The following is a 22,976-nucleotide window of genomic DNA, read 5'->3' on the forward strand; positions in this document are numbered from 1 at the left end:
CTTCTATTTTTTGCTATTCACAGGCAATAACTATAGACATGACACACTTTTCAGATTAATCTGCATTTTAACTTTTTTTTTTCTTGCAATATTAAAGCCTATACTTCCCTAAGTCTTTGCAATCACTGAAACACAACAAATCAAGACCCAGTTTGTAGCATGGGCCATTTGCAAGGTGTAAATGCCTCATCACCTTACCTAGAGGAGGAGAGGAAGAGGGAAGGCATCAGCCAAGGCCAGCCTGCCTAGAGGCACTTGACCACACTGGTGAGGCGAGTAACATGGGGGATGGGGAGAACGGGGATCCACCCCCCCTGCACACACCAGAGGCACCTCTCGGAGAAGGACAAGGAGTGCCATTCCCCGCATAGGAGCTGTAAGTCAGCATAAGGCCAGGACCACTCCTGATTGATCACCACAGCCCCGACCCTGCACCCACTCTCAGCCCAGCACACCAGAGCAGCCTCTAAGTGGACATGGGATGAATTCACTGGGCTCCTCCTGTGGGAACTCACCTCCTCTGCCAACCTGATCAAGTCAAACAAGACCAGGGGTCCACTTGTCTGGAAGGTCTACCCCAAGGTAAAATGAGGGGACCGCATCCTGACATCCCACCTACCAGTCACATGCCCCTCAGCAAGTTGCTCAGCCTCCTTGAGCCTCAGTTTCCTTGTCTGAAAGATGGAATGAATGCCACACAGGGAGATAAAGAGGAGCCCTGGCAGAGAGCAGGCAGGGAGGAGGCGTTTGCTCCAGGTCAGCGTTAGAAGTCAGAACACAGTGCCTGCCCCAGCCTTGCTGCAAAAATCAGAGATAGACTTGTGGACACAGTGGAAGGTGAGAGTGGGATGAATGGAGAAAGTAGCCTCAACATATATACCCTGTCATGTGTAAAATAGACAGCTAGTGGGAATCTGCTGTGTAACACAGAGAGCTCAGCCCAGTGCTCAGTGACGACCTAGAGGGGTGAGATTGGAGAGGGGAGGGAGGATGATGAGGGAGGGCATGCATGTATAATTACGGCTGATCTGCGGCATAGGACAGCAGAAACCGGGCTTCCCAGGCGGTGCTAGTGGTAAAGATCCTGCCTGCCAATGCAGGAGACATAAGAAATGCTGGTTCAGTCCCTGGGTCAGAAAGATCCCCTGGAGGAGGGCATGACAACCCACTCCAGCATTCTTGCCTGCAGAATTCCATGGACAGAAGAGGCTGGCGAGCTACAGTCCGTGAGATAGCAGAGAATCGGACACGACTGAAGTGACTGAACGTGCAAGCCTGCACGACAGAAAACAACACAACCTTGTAAAGCAGTTTTCCTCCAATTAAAAAATAAATTAAAAAAAAAGAATCGAAGACGGTAACAGCAGGTTAAGAATGCTTTGAAAACTGAGCAAGAGAGAGGGAGGTGCACACTAAGTCTCTTCAGTCGTGTCCGACTCTTTGCGACCCTATGGACTGTAGCCCCCCCATGCTTTTCTGTCCATGGGATTCTCCAGGCAAGAATATTGGAGTGGGTTGCCATGTTCTTCTCCAGGGGATCTCCCTGACCCAGGGATCAAACCCACATCTCATGTCTCCTGCATTTGGCAGGAGGGTTCTTTACCTGTAGTGCCACTTGGGAAGCTCAAGAGAGAGGGAATGTGTTAGTTGCTCAGTCGTGTCCAACTCTTTGCAACCCCATGGACTGTAGCCTGCCAGTCTCCTCTGCCCATGGAATTTCCCTGGCAAGAGTACTGGAGTGGGTTGCCATTTCCTTCTCCGGGGGCTCTTCCCGACCCAGGGATCGAACCTGGGTCTCCTGCATTGCAGGCAGACACTTTACTGTCTGAGCCACCAGGGAAGCCCAAGAGAGAGGGAAGGAGCAAGCAAACACTTATTGGGCACCTACTGTGTACTTTGTCCACCTTTTATCTCCTTGATTCCTTTCATGAATCCCTTCAGGTGGATATCCTAGATTTATAGAAGAAGAAACTGAAATTCAGAGAGATGAAGAGATCAGCTCAATGTCATGATCAAATTTCCACCCATGTTGTCTTCCTGCTTCCTTCCACTATTCCACACTACCTTCTGCAAGGGACTATGATCTTACTTTAGGCTTGCTTTATTTTTTTTCTTTTTGGTTATCACCTTTGATTTGTATAGCCATATTGTTATCTAAATATAAAATGAATTTTTAAATCTATTATATGGTTTCACATGCCAAAACATGGATGCACCTGGAGGACATCATGCTAAGTCAAATAAGCCAGACCCAGAAAGGACAAATACTGTGTGATTCCATTCATCTGAAGTACTTATAATAGTCAGCATCATAAAAACAGAAGTAGAAAGCTGGTTACCAAGGCCTGGGAGGCAGGATGAGAAAGAACTTGTGTTCTGTGGGAACAGAGTGTCAGTGTTGCAACGTGAAGTTCTTGCTCAACAATGTAAATATATTTCACATTACTGAACACCACCTCAACATTTAAGAGGGTTTTTTAAATCTATCATATAGCTATATGCACCCTTATGTTCAGAGCAAAACTATGAACAATAGCGAAGACATGGAAACAACCTAAATGTCCATCAACAGATGAATGGATAAAGAGGATGTGGTGTAAATAGAATGGAATACTACTCAGCCATTAAAAAAGAATGAAAGAACACCATTTGCAGCAACATGGTTGGGCTTAGAGATGATCATATTAAGTGAAGTGATTCAGAAAGAGAAAGATGACATATGATATCACCTATATGTGGAATCTAAAATATGACAAAATGAAACAGGGAAAAATAGAGAATATAGGACAGACTTGTGATTGCTGAGGTGGAGGGGAAGAGGGAGAGGGATAGATTGAGAGTTTGGGATTCGCAGATGCAATGGATAGACAACAAGGTCCTACTGTACAGCACAGGGAACGATACTCAATATCCTGTGATAAACCATAATAGGAAAGAATTTGAAACAAAATGTACATGCATATTTCTAACTGAATCACTTTGTTATACAGTGGAAATTAACCTCACATTGTAGTCACTTTCCCTTTTCACTTTCATGCATTGGAGAAGGAAATAGCAACCCACTCCAGTGTTCTTGCCTGGAGAATCCTGGGGACGGGGGAGCCTGGTGGGCTGCCGTCTATGGGGTCACACAGAGTCGGACACGACTGAAGTGACTTAGCAGCAGCAGATCAACTATACTTCAATAAAATAACAAAAAACTTTCATATGGCAACGTAAAAATGACAGCCCAGGATATTCGTGTGTGCAACCTGTTTTTTAACTGGAATTTGATGTGAAAGTGTTAGTCGCTCAGTCATGTCCAATTGTTTGTGATCCCACGGACTGTAGTTCACCAGGCTCTTCTAACCACGGAATTATCCAGGCAAGAATACTGGAGTGAGTATCCATTACCTTCTCCAGGGGATCTTTCCGAGACAAAAACCTGGGTCTCCTGCATTGCTGGAAGATTCTTTACTGTCTAGGCCAGCAGAGAAACCCAAGGAATGTGATGTGGTATTCAACAAATTAACTGGTTTTTTTTGGTTTTTAAAATTTTGTTTATTTTCTTTGTTAATAGGCACACATACACAATTTTATGTGTGTGTATATATATAGATAGATAGATAGATAGATAAATATTTGCACTCTTTTTCTCCTTTCTTGTGTTTCTGAGATCCCCTTTTCCCTTCTACTCTTCTCCTCCACCCACATCAGCCTCCCACCCTACCCCCAGGATAAACATGTTAATCACAGCATATGTTCCTGTTCAAATATTTTTGGTGCTCATATAATTGTACACACACACACACACACACGTGTGTATTAAATAAATGGGGGACTGGCTTTGGTTTATTCACACAAGTGAGATTAATATCCTATATATGCTTTTCTACATTTGAGGAATCTCCCTTGCCATCTAACATCTGAACCCACCTGCCAAGGTGGGAGACGTAAAAAGATATAAGTTCGATCCCTGGGTTGGGAAGATCCCCTGGAGGTGGAAATGGCAACCCACGCCCATATTCTTGCCTGGAGAATTCCACGGAGAGAGAAGCCTGGCAGGCTACAGTCCATGGGGTCACAAACAGTCAGACACACCTGAAGCGCCTGAGCACGCATGCACCCCTGCCAGCTGACATAGCTCCAACTTACCGATCGTGATGGCTGCTGAATACTCTATAGTGTGAGTGGAGCACTGTTACGGAACCAGGCTTGGCTCTGATCCCCTGTGCACAGTAGGGTCAAGCTACTGACCCCAGGCTTTGGTGAAGCAAAGCACAGCATTCATTGCAGGGCACCGTACAAGGCATCTGTGACGCCTAGCTAATGCTCGAAAAGCCTGAACTCCCTGACGGGTTTCAGTGAAACATTTTTAAAGACCAGGTGAGGGGAGGGAGTCTCAGGGTATGTGATCTAGTGCACAGTTCTCTGACTGGTTGGTGAAGTAGCAGAGTGGTGTCACTGGGGCTAAAATCATCAGTCCTTAGGCTCCGGTAGGGCGTCCCAGGTGGCTCAGATGGTGAAGAATCTGCCTGCAGTGCAGGACACCCAGATTCGATCCCTGGATTGGGAAGATCCCCTGGAGAAGGGCATGGCTACTTACCCCAGTATTCTGGCCTGAAGAATCCCATGGACAGAGGAGCGTGGCAGGTTGCAGTCCAGGGGGTCACAAAGAGTCAGACAAGACTGAGTGACTGACACTAGGCTCCAGAAGGTGCTCCTGATCATCAAGGAGTTAATTTCTTCCACTTGGTGGGGGTTTTCATATCCATAAGACAACACAGGAAATGTGCATCTCCTATCTATCTACTGCTACTTCAGAGAGGAGCTAAAGAGGATGTTAGTGAAGGACAGGGAAGCCTGGTGTGCTGCAGTCCACGGCGTCATGAAGAATCAGGTATGACTTAGCGACTGAACAAGAACAAACAAGAGGATGTGGGGGAGGCGGTCTGTCCCAGGAAGGCCCCATAAGGTCCTGCTTGGTCAGTCACTATCTCCTTGACTGTACACTACCAGTGTCCGCCAGGTGGTTTTCCATTTTCAGTCACTGTAAATAATGCAGCAATAAATACCTTGCACATATGTCCTTTTATACTTTTATTTCTATTAACTTATTCACTTAATAATGAAGACCTTACAATATTTGAAAATCATCTTTGCCATGTATTCACATATAAGGGCTTCCCCTGAAGCTCGGTTGGTAAAGAGTCTGCCTGCAATGCAGGAGACCCAGGTTCGATTCATGGATCAGGAAGATCCCCTAGAGAAGGAAATGGCAACCTACACCAGTATTCTTGCCTGGAGAATCCCATGGACAGAGGAAGCTGGCAAGCTACAGTCTATGGGGTTGTGAGAATCGGACACAACTAAGTGATTAAGCACAAACATACACACATACGTAAGGAGGCCAGAAAGGCACCCAGGAGAATAAAAATCCTGGGAACAGAACAATGGACGAATGTGTCATTTTTTTCATATTTCCATTTATGTTGTCACATTATTCATAGGGCAGATAAAAACTGTGTTACTGAACGCAAGCTCACTTGCCCTATGCAAAGCGAAGAAAAAACACACCGAAACACTGAGTTTTGGAGCAGAAAAAGGTTCGTTGCAGGAGAATGGGTGGCTCATGCCCAAAAGAAGCCCAAACTCTGATGGGCTTCAGCAAAGCATTTTTAAAGAAAAACTCAGGAAATATGCATGAGATACTATTATGTGGATACTTCAGAGAGAAGCTACAGCAGAGGAGATGAAGGGGGAGTCTCTCCCAAGAAGGCCCTGTTAGGGTCTTGCTCAGTTACAATTGGAAGGAAACGAACATATCTGATTTATGTGTAAAAATCCTATAATTGAAGGAAAGAAAGGGACCTTTGGGCCCCAGCAACAAGATAACAGGGAACCAAGTCAGAAATGGACTCTCCTTCTAAATAGCTCTTTATTCTTTAACATACCTTGATTTGCTCAAAGCCTTTCCAGAGTCCTGGACAGTTGGGGAAAGGGGGACAGAGTTGTGTCTGCCCTTGGCAGTGACCACACAGCACATCACGGGAAGGGGCAGCACGTCAGAGAGAGGCGACATAAAAAGCTGCACTTGCTTGCGGCCCCAGCTCTCACAGACCTAACTCCACCTCTCCATGACTCAAAAAGATACTTGCTTTGTCTTCTGTGACAGCCTTGGACCAACATGATGAAAGGCATGTGGAGTCTGGAAGAGCCGGTCCCCAAGAAATTTGCCTCTGAGAAGGTTCCATGGAGACCAGAGAGGGCAGAGGCTTGTACACTAAACCCCCAGCTCAACTCCACAAATCTTGAGTGTCCCTTACATGCTAGGTGCGATCGAAGTTTATAGGGCATGGGCAAAACCAAAAGCTTCATTTGTGTTTATGTTTCAGGAAGCTGCCAGAAGATCTTAAAACAGCAAGCTACAGCAATGGGAAGGCAAACAGAAGAAATCACTTATCTCAGATATCAGGAGTGACGCAGAGCTTTTAACAGCTCTCAGAAACAATGGGCCCAAAGAAAGCAAACCCTTACGAGCTTACTACTAAGCCATTGACATCAGCAGATACACTTTATGGGCTATCATTAATTCTCACGCCAGTCATTGTTTTTAACACTTTGTACAATTATCTAAAACAATATTTCACCAACTTTGACTCTAACTCAAGCATTAAGAATCTGAGGGTGTGAGGAAAAATATATGACATCCATTAACTGTGAAATCTCAAAAGAAATGATACAAATGAAATTATTTGCAAAATAGAAACAGATTCACAGACTTACAGAAGGAATTTATAGTTGCCAAAGGGGAAGGATAGGGGGAAGGGATAGTTATGGAGTTTGGAATGGACAGGTACATACTGCTATATTTAAAATGGATAACTAACAAGGATTTACTGTATAGCACAAAGACTCTGTTCTGGCTGTTTAGGCTCAGGTGTTCTGGCCTGGAGAACTCCATGGACTGCTTAGTCCATGGGGTCGCAAAGAGTTGGACACGACTGAGCAACTCTCACTTTTTATTCCACTTCACTTGACATAGAGAGCAGACTGGTGGTTGCAAAGCGGGAGGAGCGGAGCGGGAGGGAAGGATCCGGAGTTTGGGGTTAGCAGATACAAACTAGTGTATATAAGATGGATAAACAATAAGGACCTACTGTATAGCACAAGGAGCTATATTCAATGTCCTATGATAAACCGTAATGGAAAATAATATGAAAAAGAATATATGTGCGTAAGGAGCGGTATGTTATTCACTCAGGCATGTCTGACTCTTTGCAACGGTAGCCGGCCAGATTCCTCTGTTCAGGGAATTCTCCAGGCAAGAATACTGAAGTAGGTGGTCATTCCCTTCTCCAGGGGATCTTCTCTTCCACATTGCAGGCAGATTTTTTTACCATCTGAACCACCACGGAAGCCCCATGTATGTGTGTAACTGAGTCACTTTGCTGTACAGCAGAAATTATCACGTTGTAAATCAACTATACTTCAACAAAATTTTATAAAATAAAAAATGCAGTCCAATTTGGGACTTGACTCTTGGCTTGAGAAACCCAGGCATTTCCAGGTGGAAAAGCTGCTTCCTTTAGGGGAAATTCACATTTCTGCTTTGATGATGTCTTTCTGTAAAAGGGGCTCAGACTCACAGATAAAGAGTGGTTACGGGGCAGGGGAGAGAGGGAAGGGAGAAAGGGCAAGATAGGGGTAGGGGATTAAGAGGTACAAACTAGGACTTCCCTGGGGTGATCCAGTGGTAAAGAATCTGATTACCAATGCAGGGGACACGAGTTCCATGCCTGGTCTGGGGAGATCTCACATGCCTCAAGGAAGTTAAGCCAGTGCCCCACAGCTACTGAGCCTGTACTATTCTCTACAATGAGAGAAGCCACTGCAATGAGAAGCACATGCATTGCAGCTAGAGAGTAGCCCCCACTCACTGCAGCTAGAGAAAGCCTGCAGGCAGCAGCAAGCTGAAAATAAAAGAAATAAATACATGAAAATGTATTAACGAGGTACAAACTACTATGTATAAAACAAATAGGCCACAGGGACATATTGTACAGCACAAGGAATATAGCCAATATTTTATAACTTTAAATGGAGTGTATCTATAAAAATATTTAATCACCATGTTGTACACCTAGAACTGATATAATGTTGAAAATCCATTATACCTCAATGAAATAAAAATATAAATTAAAACAGGGGCTCACATTTTGTTTACAGTGGACACAAAAATGAACAGGAGACACATCACTCCTGCTCTTAGGCAGTTTTACTAACTAGCTAGGAGAAGGCAATGGCACTCCACTCCAGTACTCTTGCCTGGAAAATCTCATGGGAGGAGGAGCCTGGTGGGCTGCAGTCCATGGGGCTGCGAAGAGTCGGACACGACTGAGCGACTTCACTTTCACTTTTCACTTTCATGCATTGGAGAAGGAAATGGCAACCCACTCCAGTGTTCTTGCCTGGAGAATCCCAGGGACGGGGAGCCTGGTAGGCTGCCGTCTATGGGGTCGCACAGAATCGGACACGACTGAAGTGACTTAGCAGCAGCAGCAGCAGCAGCAGCAGGAGTTCCTAAGCAAGTTTCCACCCCACCCACCTTGGTTAGTTGACATCTCAGTTTTCCCATCTGTCAAATGGAGGACTTTCTCAGGGAGCCTCCCGAGGGTCCACAGACGGGTGTTATTCATTCTGAAGACACGAGCACAAACAGCTTTGTTAAAATTGCTCCCCACACCCAAGCAGAGGGTGTTCTGCACACTCTGTTCCGACATCTCATTACTGAACAACTCGTGACCGTGTGCTCCAGCTCCGTTTTTAACAACCCAGGCCAGGACTACATCTCTGTGTCAGAGTCCTTCCATAGCAACAGCTTTAACAGTGACAGACCCTTAAAATATTCACTACCTTCTCACCTAGTAATTATACTTCTGGGAATCTAGCCTAAAGAAATACTGCAAAAAATATATAGGAAAGCAAAGATTTATGCAGAAAGACATTCATTGCTGCATTATATTAAATGGCAACCAGAAGGAAAAGTGGAAACACAAGCTGCAGGGCAACTAAGCCCGTGTGCCACAACTGCTGAGCCTGAGCTCCAGAACCGGTGAGCCACAGCTGCTGAAGCCCAGGAGCCTAGAGTCTGTGCTCTGCAACAAAACAGCCCCTGCGGTGAGAAGCCTCCACTCACCACAACCAGAGAAGGCCCAGCACAGCCAAAATTAAAATAAATTAACTCTAAAAGAAAATTTTGAAGAGTAAACAACTCAAAAAAAAAAAAAAATGGAGACAGCATTAAAATGTATTTGGTGGGACTTCCTGCGTGGTCTAGTGGTTAAGAATCTGCCTTGCCATGCAGCGGACACGGGTTCAATCCCTGGTCTGGGAAGATCCCACATGCCTCAGAGTAACTAAGCCTGCGTACCACAGCTAGAGAGTTCCTGCAACACAACGAAGACCTGTGCAGCTAAATAAATAAATAACAAAATTTAAAAAAAAAAAATAAAAATAAAAAAAAAATAAAATGTATTTGGTATGATTGTAGCTACGTTTGTGTGTATATATACCTCCCAGAGGTATGGTGGTCACAAAGACTCAGACACGACTGAGTGACTAACATTTCCACCTTTTTTCACTTTCATAGTTTTGGCAATGAATTAGTCACAGGTACAATGAAAACTTAAGCAAACTGAAAAACATATTTATTCTGAGGAAATTTAATATGGTATACAACATGATTTGACTATGAATAATGTAAGCATTAAACATTTATCTAGTTACAATTTATTGAGAGGGTAGAAAAGTGTGGAGAGAAAAAATGCTGTATAGAAAGCTGAATCCCCTTCCTTTATAGCAGCAATTAAAAACTAAACTTGAGGGACTTTCCTGGTCCAGTGGTTAAGACTCCATACTCCCAATGGAGGGGGCCTGGGTTTGGGAACTGGTTCCTGGTTAAGGAACTAGATCCTACATGCTGCAAATATGTGTTTGTGCACTGCAACTAAAGATCCTGAATGCCGCAACAATGACTGAAGATCCTGCACGCTGCAACTAAGACCTGGCACAGCCAAATAAACATTAAAAAAAAAAAACTAAATTTGAGAAACGGCCATACGACCCAAAGCAATCCACAGATTTAATAGGATCCCTATCAAATTACCTGTGACATTTTCCACAGAATTAGAACAAATAATCAGATTTCAGTGTCAATAAATAAAGTTTTATTGGAACACACACACACAAAAAAAGAACAAATAATCCTAAAATTTATATGGAAGTAACAAAGACCTGGAAAGAGTCGAACATGACTGACTGACTGAATAAGAAAGATCCAGAATTTCCAAGGCAATCCTGAGGGAAAAGAATAAAACTGGAGGCATAGCCCTCCCAAACCTCAGACAATGTTACAAAGCGATGGTAACTGTACCGGGACAACCCTGAGGGATGAGATGGGGAGAGAGGTGGGAGGGGGTTCAGGATGGGGGACACATGTACACCCATAGCTGATTCATGTCAATGTATGACAAAAACCACTACAATATTGTAAAGTAATTAGCCTTCAAGTAAAATAAACAAATTAATTTATTTTAAAAAATAGTGTGGTATTGGCACAAAAACAGACATATAGATCCATGGAACAGAATAGAGAGCCCAGTAATAAACCCACACATCTACCATCAATTAATCTTCGACAAAAGAGGAAACAATATACAATGGAGAAAAGACAGTCTCTTCTGCAAGTCGTGTTAGAAAAGCTGGACAACCATATGTAAATCAATGAAGTTAGAAAACTCCCTCACATCACACACGAAAATAAACACAAAAGGCTTGAAGACTTAAATTAAGACAAAACATTATAAAATCCCTAGAACAGAACATAAACAAAAACGTTCTCTGACATATATGATACCAATGTTTTCTTAGGCAATAGAAATAAAAACAAAAATAAACAAATGGGACCTAATCAAACTTGTAAGCTTTGCACAGCAAAGGAAACCACAAACAAAATGAAAAAAACAACCTATGGAATGGGGGAAAACATTTACAAATGATGTGACTAACAAGGGCTTAATTTCTAAAATTTATAAACAGCTCATACAATTCAATATCAAAAAAAACAAACCAATCAAAATATGGGCAGAAGACCTACATATATAATTTTCTAAAGAAAACATACAGATGGCCAGCAGACATAGAAGTAGATGCTCAACATTACTAATTCTTAGAGAAATGCAGATCAAAACTACATTGAGGTATCACCTCACGCCAGTCAGAATGGCCACCATTTAAAGTCTACAAATAATAAATGCTGCAGAAAGTGTGGAGAAAGAGGAACCCCCCCACAATGTTGGTGGGAGTGCAAATTCGTGCAGCCACTATGGAAAATAGTATGGATGTTTCTTAAAAAACAAAAAAATAGAATTGTTATATGATCAGCAATCCCATTCCTGGGCATATATCCAGAGAAAACTGGAATTCAAAAAGATACATGCACCTCTATGTTCATAGCAGCACTATTCACAATAGCCAAGACAGGGAAGCAACCTAAATGTTCATCAACAGACGAATGAAAGATTTGGTGCATATATATGATGGAATGCTACTCAGCCATAAAAAAGAATGAAACAATGCTATTTGCAGAAAGATGGATGGACATAGATATTAGCATACTAAGTGAAGTAAGTCAGATAAATAAAGACTAGTACCGCATGATATCACTTATAACGTGGATTCTATAATAGACGACACAAATGAACTTATTTACAAAACAGAAACAGACTCACAGACATAGGAAACAAACTTATGGCTACCACAGGGGAACAGGGCAGAGGAGTATGAAATTAGTAAATACAAACCACTACCTGTAAAATAGATAAACAAGGTCGTTCTTACAGCTCAGGGAACTGTATTCAATAGCCTGTACTAAGCCATAATGGAAAAGAGTATGCAAAGAATATATCAATACATATATGGATATATAGATATGAATCTCTTTACTGTACACCGGAAACTAACACAACATTGTAAATCAACTATACTTCAATTTTTAAAAAAGAAATCTAAAACTGAAAGAGATCAAGGAGATCAGGGATGATCAAAGAGATCAAGGATGATCAAGGAGATCAGGATGATCAAAGAGATCAGGATGATCAAAGAGATCAGGGATGATCAAAGAGATCAGGATGATCAAGGAGATCAGGATGATCAAAGAGACCAGGATGTGGTATCACCTGGTATTTACAAATAAGGAGGCAAATAATTAAGAGCTAAAACTTGAAAGTGGGAGGTGGGAAAAGAGGTGTGTGACACCTGGGGGTGTCAGCCTGGGGACCGCTCTTTTCATAAAAATCTAATGATGATATGCAGACATAACTTTGATTTTTTGGTTCATTTTGGGGTTATTTTTGGCCACATCTCATGGCCTGTGGGATCTTAGTTCCCCAGCCAGGGATCGAAGGCCCAGGCCCCAGCAGTGAAAGTACTGAGTGCTAACCACTGGACAGCCAGGGAATTCCCGTGTTTGATTTTTTTTCATTAAAATTTTAAAATATGAGAGGCATCATGGCAAGTGAGAGGATCGTACACCTCAACAGCCAGGTAGGGTGGATTCAAGAGGTAAAGTGCAGGGGCTGAGGGAGACACCTTGGTGGGTTGAGACAGGACGGCCAAGTGTCCCAGGGGAGAGGGAACATCAAGAATGGTTGAACAGAGGGGTCCTGATCACATCCTCATTTTTTATCCTGCCCACATTCTCATTAGAATGGTCACTGGGGGGACTTCCCTGGTGGTCCAGTGGTTGGAAATCTGCCTTACAGTGTGGGGTATGTGGCTTTAATCCCTGGACAGGGAACTAAGATCTCACAAGACGAGGAGCAAGTGAGCCCATGCATAACTAAGACCCGACAAAGCCAAATAAATGAAAGTGAAAGTGTTCACCGATCAGTCGTGTCCACTCTTTGCGACGCCGCAGACTGTGACCCAACAGACTCCTCAGTCCACGGAATTCTCCAGGCAGGAATACTGGAGTGGGTTGCCATTCCCTTCTCCAGGGGATCTTCCCAACCCAGGGATCGAACTCAGGTCCCCTGCACTGCAAGCAGATTTTTACCATCTGAACCACCAGGGAAGCCCAAATAAATAAATACTTTAAAAAAAAAAAAAAAAAAGAACGAAAGGCCCTTAGGTAGAAATGAGAGTGGGAGAGATGAACAGCAAGAGGCCTAGTTCCAGGGAGAAAGGAAGGTGGCGGTGGTTGTGGGGATGAATGGGAGGGCATGGGTGATAGATACTTCTAGGGGACTCATCGGCATTCAGTTCACTAGCTGAGGGGAATGAGGAAGAGAAGAGAGTTAATAGGAGTGATGAGGGGAAGCAGATTGGAAGAAGAAAAATTCAGTCTTAACCATGGACACCACCCCCCAAGACAGAAGTCTCACCCTCTACCATCCAACACCAAGATCCTGGGATGCAAAGGTGAGGAGCCAAGGGGTAGAGTTAGGAGCTCAAATGTGGGAGTCTCTGGGTTAAAATACCTAAAAAGATAGAGCCATATAAAAGAAAGATGGTCTTTGCAGTCGAACAGACCTGAGCCACAGTCATGCCACTTAGTGTCTGTGTGACTTTACTCTCCAAGATAGGCCTGACTACAGCCAGCTCACCGAGTTGCTGGGAGACAGTGGGAGGAAAGGGCTGCTGTAAAACCCTCACTCAGCACCCAGCAACATGAGCGAGCCAGCCCCCGGCCTGCGTCCCAACTCCCACTCCCACCCCACAACAGCCCAGAGGGCGTCTAGGAACAACGTGCAAGCTCTATCACTTGGCTCTTTCCTTCCTCCCTCAGGCTGTCAGGCTCCAACCCCTTCCAGCCCCCCTTCAAGAATGGAGACCACACAGAATTGTTGCATCAACTAGAAATTCAGCTTTATTAGCCCACCACCAGAAGAGAGGGAGGGAAGACAGCTGGGAACCACATGGGGGGAGAGCAGGGGCCAGACTCGGGCCTTTGGGCAGTGAAGCTGGTGGGTGGGCAGGTGGGAGGGCAAGCAGGAGGCTCCTGGAGAAGCCGCTCAGGGCTTGGAGCTCTGGCCCGTGCAGAAGCCGGACGAGCCCTCCTCCTTGAGGATTGACTGGGTCAGCCGACCAGAGGAGGACGGGAAGGAGGAGGTGAAGACTGTGGGAGAGAGGAGAGGAAGTGAGAAGGGCGCTGGAAGGGCCAGGGGCTCAAGGGTGGCCGGGGCCCTCAGGAGCCTTACCTTCTCAGGAAGCATAGTTTTGGCCGGATGGTTTCTGGGAGGAGAGGCTGTGCGGGAGAAAAGGCAGAGCAGTCAGGTGTGCTGGGAGCAGTAGGGGTGGGGCTGAAGGGTCTGGGGGCAGGACAGGGTTCCAGGCACTCACTGGGTGTCCTCACCCTCCAGCAGGCGGCGGTAGGTGGCGATCTCCTGCTCCAGACGCGTCTTCACGTCCAGCAGGATCTTGTACTCCTGGTTCTGCGGCTCCATCTCGCAGTGCAGCTGGGCCGGCTGCTCCTCCAAGCTGCAGATCCGCTCCTGGATCTGGGCCAGCTGCAGGCAGTAGCGGTGTTGGGTCTCCTCCAGGCTTTTCTCCAGGGATGCTTTCTGTGAACGGGAGGGAGAGAAAGAGTCAACAGAGGTGATCATTGCTGACCCCCTAGGTCTCTGAGCACGTGTCCTGAGAGGTGCATGGATTTTGACTTCAGCTGGGCTGCTGATGAGCCAGACGACGTGGAGAAAATTTATTCCAGGGTTGGTTATGGGCTTTAATTTCTCTGTCTATATAATGGGTACAGTGATCCCTCCAACCCACTCCTGGGAAAAGAGGAGGAACCGTGCAGTGGTAAGGTTCCATTACAGGGGGTGGAGCCATTGCTGGCGATTTGGAGGCTGGGGCTGTGCCCTCCTGGTCCTTCTCACCATGCAGAGCTGGGACTGCAGCTCAACTTCCAGGCCCTGGAGCACCCGCCGGAGCTCATTCAGCTCATTGAGGCTCTTCTGCATCAGCTCACTGTTAAAGCCCGTTTCTTTGTTCAGCTCCTCAGACTGAGACAGGAAAGAACAGAAGGTGTAGAGTGCTCCAGAGGTCCCCTGGCTGGGAAGTCCAGCAGGAGGGCCGAGGACCCATGTCCCACCTTGCTCAGGAACCAGGCCTCGGCGTCCCTGCAGTTTCTGTCTGCTATCTGCTCATACTGGTCACGCATCTCATTCAGGATGCGGCTCAGGTCCACACTGGAGGCGGCGTCCATCTCCACACTGACGTCCCCACCAATCTGATTCCGCAAGGCAAGCATCTCCTAGGAAGGGATGCAAGGAGGTGCTCAGCTTACCCCTTCCCTGGTCCCAGGTGCATTTGCAACCCCACTGGACCTGCCTCCCTCCACCAGCAGCAACCTTACCTCCTCGTGGTTCTTCTTCAGGTAGGCCAGCTCCTCCTTCAGGCCTTCAATCTGCCTCTCCAGGTCAGTCCTGGCCAGAGTCAGCTCGTCCAGCACCCTGCACAGGCCATTGATGTCAGCCTCCACTCTCTGGCGCAGGGTCAGCTCATGCTCATACCTGGCAAGACAAAGGTCAAGGCCTCAAGGTCCATCATGAGGCTTCTGAGGCTCAAGACCTGCTGATCCTCCTGTCTGGACAACCCCACTGCTCGCCCTCTGCTCACTTGGTCCTGAAGTCATCAACTGCCAGCCTGGCGTTGTCATCTGCAGAAGGGGCTGTGCATTCGCTATGGTGGCCTCGATAATCTGCAGAGGGGGACAAGGACAGGGCTAGTTAGCCAAAGCCCCACTGTTCAGAAGTGAACAGCAGCCTCCCCAGTCTTGAGAGTTGTCTAGCTGGTAGGTCAGACTTTACACCCCCAGTCAGCCTCAGGTGCCTTCTCCACTGAGCACAGTGTGCGGGGGTGATACAACCACATATCCCCCACCGCACCCTGGGCCCAAGCCTGAGAGAAGCTGAATCCAAAGAAATGCTTGCATGGAGTAAGAGACTCGGGGTACCAGCCCAGCTCAGACACCCTGATGCTGAAAAAGGACCCTCTGCCACCAATTCTAAGTGGCCTGTAGTCACTCCTCAAAAGCAGGCTTCAGTCTCCCTCTTTGTAAAATGGAGACACTGGCAAGCGTTCTTCTAAGGGCCACTGCAGCCATGATCTCTATCAACACTCCACCACCAGAGCCACCCACCTGGCCAACCCACATTGTTCCTCAGATCCTCAATGGTCTTGAAATAGGGGCTATAGTCGCGGGTGGGCCTGGGCCCCTGACTCTGGTACCAGTCATGGGTCTTCGTCTCCAGCTCCCTGTTGGCCTCCTCCAGGGTGTGCACTTTGTCCAGGTAGGAGGCCAGACGGCCATTCAGGTTCTGCATGGTGATCTTCTCATTGCCAGGGAGGAGGCTACGATCACCACCACTGTAGCCTACACCAAGGCCACCCCCATATCCTCCAACCAAGCTGCCACACAGAGCCCCTCCAAGGCTGCTGCTGCTGCCAAAGCCACCGCCATAGCCGCCCCCCAGCCCGCAGACACCCCCGGAGGGGCAGCGAGGGGAGCAGGATACGTACAGGCCCCCATAGGCGCTGGAGGCCCGGCAGGAGCTTCCGGACAGGACCTGGAGCCACCACCGATGTGGCTGGAGGCCTTCACGGAGCTGGAGGAGGTGAACTGGCGGCTGCAGGTGGTCATGGCGAGAAGTAAGGAGAGCGAGGAGCTCAGGGAGGCCGAGAGGACGCTGAGGCCTCGAACAACAGGAACATTTACATGCACGTGAGGAAGGCGGGGCTCCCCTCCAGATCTCATCACTCCGGGTCCCATCCAACGCCCCTCTCCAGATTATTCAGCCCAGGGTCGATGCACTTCACTCTGTTCTGCACTGAGTTCCCACCCAGCTTTTTTTTTTGGGGGGGGGGGGGTGGAGCCAAGAGAAGACACACCAACTCGAGTCGGTGGTGACTCAGGCTAGGTGACAAGAATCTGGTTCCCGTTCCTAGAGCCTGAGGGGCCAGCAGTGCCCTGGCACAAGCGACTCTGTGGTGACTGCGTCCCCGGGTAGTGGGTCAGGCCATGGAAAGACTCCCTGCCCCATGGTGACAGCCTTGGATGAACGGCCTCAGTGACGCTGTCCAGGGGCTGTCTCAGAAGACAGCTGTGGGATCCTGGCTGTGGACAGGAGAGCTGGGTTCATGGCCCTGCTCTGCTGTGCTCGCTGTGTGACCAAATTCCTTCTATGAGCTGTTGTTTGCCCTCAGTAAAGTGACAAGGCTGGACTGGGCAATCTCAAAGTTCTTTCTAGTTCTAAAAATTCTATGCCTCTTTCCCTTACTGGATTCAATTTCAGTTTCAGGGGTTGCTTATGAGTCCCCAGGACCTCCTGGAAGTGGTGTGTACCATGAAACCAGCACATGGCAGCTTGAATCCCTGCCCTGACAAGCTACATGGCATAGGCAATCCTTTGGTCTATGAGCCTTGGGGCCTCAGTTTTCTCATCTGTGAAAGAGGAGGACATACCACTAGCCACAAAGGAACATGCATGAAAGACCCTGCTGGCCCCTCCCCAGTGGCCACCCCTGCTCCCCTCCCGTCTCCCCTTCCTTCCTTTCCAGCCCAGCTACCCCTCACCTGCCCTTTCTCACCTACCTCCATCCTCTGGTACCTCCCTCCCTCCCCCTGGCCCTCCCCTCTGCCCCCTCGCACTCCCACCCTTTGAGCAGCACCCCTCCACCAATGCCTTGCTTCACCTAATCATGGGTACCCACCAAAAACTCCATTGGGAAGGAGTCCCCACTCTGCTGCTGGTACCACCTATGACCCCGACCCCCACCACAGGCTTCCAAGCCCCGACATTACATCCGCAGCTCAGATTCGAACAGTTTTCTCTGGACCACCCACAGATTCTAGGTTTAACTTGGCAACTCCATTCGCTCAGTCAAAGGAGACAGGGAAGGTGGATCTCTGGTCACCTGCCACACTGACCAGGGCTCGGGCATCGTATGGAGATATCATATGTATCATATGCCACACGGTCCTGTGAGGAGCCCTGTTCCTGCCACCAGTTCACAGATGATGGACCTGGAAGGGGAAGTGGACTTTTCAAGACCTAAGGCTCAAAACCCTGTCTGTCTGCTCGCCCAGCTCAAACCCTTTCCACCATCCTAAACCACTCTCTCTATGCCCCTCCAATAAACACCATTGTCTTGAGTCAACTCTGTGAAGTGAGGGGGAGAGAGGGAGAGCCAGAGAAATGGTGATTTGCCCAAAGTCACTGAGCTGCACAGCCAGGATGAGGCCCTGGTGCTTGGAATGTCTCCACATTCCCACAAATGCCCTGAGAGTGGGGACCAGGTGTGTCCATTACCATCTGCTTCCCCAAGGTGCCTGGAATGAGCTCTGCCCAGTGGGCATGACCTTGGCCTGGGGGCTAAAGGCAAGACTGGGGGGTCTGGACTCCAACACAGAGGTCCCCCTGAGGTGCCCTGGGGGGTGGCCACTGTCCTTGCTCTGAAGTGCCTCTGTGGAGGTGAGAAGAGGCAGAGAGGGCTTGTCTCAGCCTGAGCCCTGAGCGATACCACCTTGAACCTTGGGGCAGGAAAGTCTGTCTCAGCGTAACCAGGGCTTTGCTTCTGCCACATCACTCCCCTCACCTGTAGGCACAAGGCCCAGAGAGATGAGCAGAGCTGGTACCCAGCAGACGCCTTCAGGGCCAGGCCTGGGAGAGGGAACTTCCTGTTCCATTCCCCCAACCCCCAAAATGGGCAAAAGGGACTTTGGAATCTTGGACAGATATCTTACCATCGCCGGCATCAGCTTGGGCCTGGAGTTCAGGTCCAATCAGACTCATCACCTTCAGAACTGGAAACAGCATTCGAGGTCACCAAAGACCACCAAGCGCCAACCAGAAACAGCAGAGAAGCAGAGACTGGACCGAGGTTCGGCACCCTGACCCAGGCCCACACTGACTCTCCCAGGGGTCTCTTCTTCTCTGCCCCCCACACCTGCCCCGCATGCCCTCCACCTCCCTTCTCACCAGATTACCGGCCCTCCCCTCCACCCCCACACCCCTTACCTCCCCACCCCCGTCCTGGATGAGTCGGGGGGATGGGATTACACACCAGGTCCTGCCCTGGAGATCGGGGACCTGCGTGGGCTGAGAAGCTTCAGGAAGCTGCCAACCAACGCATCAGACCACTTCAGTCAACACCTCAGACCGAGTACCCACCACGCATTTGGGGTGCGGAGGGGAGGAGAGTGACGTCGTCATGGTCTCTGAACTGGTCAAACTTATCATTTGACACTGGAAAGAAAAATTAAGGTCGGGAATACAGTCCGGTACAGGAGGAAACGTGGGACGCTGGGCCTGTAGCATGCAGCTGGCATTTCCTCGGTGCCAGTGAGGCATACTTGCCCCAAGGTTGGCAAGAGCCAGAATCGCCAGGCCTGGTCGGCGCAGAGCACAGACTGCCATCCCCTCCTCCACCCGGGTCTCTTTCCTCTCTCCTCGGTCCAGCCCCATCCCAGGTAGCAACACACACCTGACTTGGCCAGGGAATATCACTGGCCAATGCCATGCTTCACAGGTGGCGTTAGTGGTAAAGAACCCACTTGCCAATGCAGGAGACGTAAGAGACACAGGTTCAGTCCCTGGGTCAGGAAGATTCCCCAGGAGGAGGGCATGACAACCCACTCCAATATCTGTGCCTGGAGAATCCCATGGACAGAGGAACCAGGCGAGCTATAGTCCAATGTGTCACAAAGAGTCAGAAACGGATTGAAGCAATTTAGCACACAATGCCACGACTCAGCTTGCAGTGATTCCCAAACTTGACTGGTCATGAGAGTCTCCATACAGATTCCCAGGCCCTGCTATGACCCACTTCATCAGCACTGGGCTGGATAAACCTGATGATGAGGACGTTTTTTACAAGATCCCAGGGGATTCCAGCCAGGCTGGGGAGCAAGAGGCAGCTGGGGGAGGGGGGAAATGAGATTCTGGGTGGGGGGGGTGGGGAATGAGATTCCGGGTGGGGGGGAGGGGGGGAGAGGAAGAGAGCTCCCAGCCCCTGCTGGCAGCCAGAGCCACAGGCTTCAGGTCAGAATGAAGAAAGAGAGGAGCCCAAACAAGCCAGGACAGAGCAGGCTGGAGCTGGGCACGCAGGGGCCAGATACTGGGCAAGTCACTCCTCCCCTCTGAGCCTCAGTTTCCTTCTCTGGGAAATGGGAATAGCAGCACTACTTCACAGACACATAGCGGTGAAATCAATAAAGAAGCTTGCACAGAGTGGTGGCTATCACTGCATTTACCCACAGGTATTTATAAAACACATACTATGTGCCACACACTGTGTGGACACTCAGATGCCAAGAACAAGACAGAGAGGCCCTCAAAGCAGGACGTCTGGAGAAGCTAGAGGTGATGCTAACACTAAGTGTTCAGGCCATGATGGGGTGCAGGGGGCCTGCAGGGAGGGGGCGGCTCTCTGGGAGAGAACAAATAGCCTGGATGCAGGCTCCGGCCCCATGACTGGTCCCAGGATCTGGGTAAGTCTGTGAGCAACTGATTTGCCTTTTGTGGTCCTCCCGCCATGTTTCATGGCCCCCTTCCCCGGGGATTGTTCTCACAGCCCCTCAGGATGGCTGCACAACCAAGAGGCCCTCAGGGGAGCCTGTGGCTGGATCAGGCTGGGTGACCGCCTGCGCTCTACCAAGAGGCAGAACTGTCCTGGCTCTGTCCCTCTGTTCCCCTCAGCCCCCGACAGCCTGGGCGGTGCAGAAGACAGCAGTTCCCAAGGGCTGAGGGAAGTGTCAGGCCGGCCGCTGTGCCCGGCTCACCACCCATAGACTGGGCTCCCTCCAGGTCACTCAGGGTCCTCCCAGGCCAGGGCCTGGGTCTCTTCCTTCCCCTGTGGCCAGTGCAGACCCGGGCACAGAGCGACACAGTGCGCTGCGGACCGTGTGACTGCCGTGTCATTTCTCAGCAGAAGTGCTGCCAGGGCACCCTTCCAGGTGTGGGTGTGTGAAGGCAGAGTCACAGGGACTGGCTACCACCGGCCCTGCCCCATCCTGGGAATCCCGTGCATGTGGCCATCATAGAGAAGCGGGTGAGGCGGCACCAAGGGTAGGTACAGCCGGCTCACTGAAACATTCTGTGCAGCAGTGGGCAGGAGTGCGGGTGTGGACAGACTGTGAGTCCCCCGATGCCGCTGCCTGCACACGCCCCAGCAGCCTAGGTCAGCTTGGTGTGCCTGGACAAAGCCACAGTGTCCCCAGGACCATGGGCCCTCACCCCCAGTCACTCCTCCCTGCTGCCCCCTCCTGCCCAGGCCTGGGCTGAGCAATCCTGGAAAGGGCCAGCATTTCCTCTCTGGGCCCAGCACTCTGTCCCAAGGACCCCCAACCCCAGCACTGCAGCCGCTGCCTTCCTGGGGCAGCCGGGAACATCTGGCCGCTCCCCCACTGTGGCCTCCCGACCACCCACCCACCCACTCACTGTGTGGGCAGGGGCTTCTTCCCCCGCAGAAGGGTGAAGTCGGGGTCTGCCTCTGGCCAGCCCCACACTCTGACCCGCCCCACACTCTGACCCGCCCCACACTCTGACCTCTCCTCACTCGGCCCATCAGTAAGAGTGGACCTCCAGAGTCTGCGGGGAGACGGGCCCCGCCCAAGAGCCTGGGGTTGGGCAGGGGGTGGGGCTCTGCCCGCCCTTCCCAGCACAGCCCCGCCCCTCCTGCGCCCCGCTCCACCCCTGACACACCAGGCTCTGGACAGGGGCTGAGTCACTGCTCCTCAGAACCTCAGTGTCTCCATCCACTCAATGGGGCGCCTCTTCGCGCTTCCTGAGACTGTTGTTCAGGTAAATGAGATCACCTCGCGATGAGCCATCCGGCCCAGGGCTGGTTCTTCTGGTTGCAGCCGGATGAATGGTTGGGGGCCAGGTGGGTTCAGCGCCTCCTCCCTCCCGCCCTCCATCCCACCGGGACTGCTGCCCAGGCCACGGACACACGCCAGCCCACACTCCAAGCCTGCTGGAGTCCTGCGGTTGCCTCTGCAGACGCATGCCCTGGACACCAGCCCGTGGAAGGGAACTCACTGTCCTCCGTGTCCGTGGGGTCAGGACAGGAAGGGCCGCGGGCCAGGGGCTCATCTAGCCCCTTCTTCACTGCTACTTCTGAGATCCAGAGAGTGCCTGGGATCTGCTCCAAGTCCTCACACCCTGCTGCCCACTTCATAGATCGCTCCAGTGCCACTGCCCCGCCTGCTCCTCCCGCCCCCTCTCCCTCTGGTCCCAAACCCCCACCACTGGGGGCTCTGGCTGCTCCTGCCCCCTCCCTGCCTCAGTCTCCAGGCATCCGGGAGAGCAGGTGTTTGGAGGGGTCTGTGTGACTCTGCAGCAGCAGAGTCCAGGCCTGTCTGTGAACTAGGATGGGGGCATCCCTCCTCTCATTAATCCTTCCACCCACCCCGACTTCTTAAGAATACCGGGAAATCAGACCCACCCGGCCCAGTGGTTTTCAGATTTACTCAAAGGAAGACTTCCGGGGCTCCTCCCCTGCTGGCTGAGCGAGAAGGACTGGGCTGGAGGGTGTTAGAGCAGATGGGCAGGACGGCCCCTCCCCCTTCCCCGGGAGGCAGCTTCCCCTGACCTCCAAGCTGCTGGAACCAGGAGGGGACAAAGGGCCAGGGAGGGCGGTGCTGCTCCTAGGGTACCAGCTCCCCTGAACGCCCCATCCTCAGCTGACCGTTTGAGGAGACGTTCCTGGAAGAGGCCCCGCCCTCTCTCCCACACCTGCCTTTTCTGGAAGCGCAGGTCTCAGATTCCTGGAGTTGAGGCAACGGAAGCATTCGGTTCCACCCACCCACCTTCAGTCCTGGTGCCTCTCTCAGGAGGATCCTGATTCCTGTCCTGGCCTGCCTCTCTTCCCCAACCTCCCCCGCCACCTCGTCCCCTCTAAGAGGAGGACACAGCCCACTGGCTGGACGTGTC

At 49.9% G+C, this 22,976-nt stretch overlaps 1 pseudogene; it reads right to left on the reverse strand.

The window, feature by feature from the left end:
• Positions 1 to 14,378: 14,378 nt before the first annotated feature.
• On the reverse strand, positions 14,379 to 16,684 carry LOC128064481 (keratin, type I cytoskeletal 16-like; annotated as a pseudogene).
• Between the last annotated feature and the right edge of the window lie 6,292 nt (positions 16,685 to 22,976).

This window comes from Budorcas taxicolor, chromosome 19 (genome assembly GCF_023091745.1).
Source record: "Budorcas taxicolor isolate Tak-1 chromosome 19, Takin1.1, whole genome shotgun sequence".
Classification (NCBI taxonomy): domain Eukaryota; kingdom Metazoa; phylum Chordata; class Mammalia; order Artiodactyla; family Bovidae; genus Budorcas; species Budorcas taxicolor.